This window comes from Atta colombica, unplaced genomic scaffold, assembly GCF_001594045.1.
Source record: "Atta colombica isolate Treedump-2 unplaced genomic scaffold, Acol1.0 scaffold207, whole genome shotgun sequence".
Lineage (NCBI taxonomy): Eukaryota > Metazoa > Arthropoda > Insecta > Hymenoptera > Formicidae > Atta > Atta colombica.
Window position 1 is genome coordinate 1,615,447 of NW_017259302.1, and position 1,681 is coordinate 1,617,127.

Sequence of the window (1,681 nt, forward strand, 5' to 3'; positions counted from 1 at the left end):
AATAGAACGTTCGATCAATAAATCCTCAGTGATCCGTAAACCTCCCCCTCGATGTAAAAAGGGATACACACTAAATCGATCGCCTATTGATTTGCGGGGACCGCAAACGAGGCGCGCATCTCCCTTCCGAATATCCTTTCACATCGCGAACGCTCCAGGCTGTCAGGTGCCAGGACCGTTCTTGTCCCAAAAAACGTGAGGATAGCAAACTGATTTTTCTATAAACACGTCCACACACAACTCGAGATCACGTTGGCCCGCGCCGTCCTTCGTCTTGCTTATATCCTTAAGCGCGACGTTAGCGCTTGTTGACTCAAACGCGTGGCAAATTCGTGGCCCTTTCAAACGTCTCTCTTCCCGTCTCTCGACACGCATCGATGGGATTACACCTCTCACGTAATACGTCTCGCGGTAATTCGCCTTATTGTTATGTCAATCCACTCGTCTTCCGTATACGGATCGCGTCGTCTTCAAAATAGCGCGAGAATCCGCCGCGGGTCGGATTGTCAGGCGACGCGGAGATTCGCGTTTGCTTTGAGACAATTTTTTCTCCTCGCGATATCATGGCAGCGACGGCGACGAATAAATATTTACCGTTACAAGAAAGAGAGAGAGAGAGAGGGGGGGGACGAGAGAAAGAAACGCGCGCGTAATCGGTATTTATTCAAACGTCCATTTCCCGGCGCGTTCTCCGACTCCATTTTCTTATTCTTCCGAAACTTCGTTTCGCGGAGTCCACGAAGGGCGGCGGACAAAGAAACGCGCGCGCGGCAACGGCGTGGCGAGCCGGGAGCCGAAACTTTTGTAATTACAATAAACAAGTCTTCCGCGCGCGCGGGGCAAAACGTCCTCTCTCCCTTTCCCTTCCCCTTATCCCTGCCACGTCTCTCGCCCCCGCCGGAGAGTACAAACGCCTTGCGGTAATAACATGCAAATTGCTGGCTTACCTAACGTCTGGACTTTGTGAAGTCTTTTTGAAATGTGATTTCTTGCTACTTTGAATCCGCGAACGGAACGCCCTTTGAAATCCCCGGCGTACTTTTATAAGAGGGTCAAAGCTTGCGCTATCCGCAAGCGGAATATCGATGACGGCTTTTTATCACAGATTTATCTCGCGGCGCGGCAGCTTTCGAGAAGCAACGGCATTTGCACGTTTACGCAACGTTAAACATCTTCGCGTTACTTGTTGCGGCAGTTGCATGATAAAATGTATTTAATTATATACATATATAATTCTTACTAATTTATATTACATTATTACACGCAATTTCAATATTATATATACGTGTGGTGTGTGTGTGTGTGTGTGTGTGTGTGTGTGTGTGTGTGTGCGTGCGTGCGTGCGTGCGTGCGTGTGTGTGTGGGTGTGTGTGTATATTATTGTGAGTATTATACATAGAAAGTGAATAATTTACTGTGAATTGTTGCATTTTCTGTACGAATAATTTCTTCACACATACTATAAGTGTACATAAAGTTTCATTACAAAACTCCTAAAATTTAGAATCGATACAAATTTTTGTTTAGAGAAAAGATTCAGCAAACTATAATATTGTTCAGTTTATTCTCAATTTTAAATTTCTAAAATGTAGAGTAGATATAACTTTTATTTAGAAAAAATTTATTAAAATATAACATTAATTAAAACACTACAATTTATATTATAAAAATTCTAAAATTC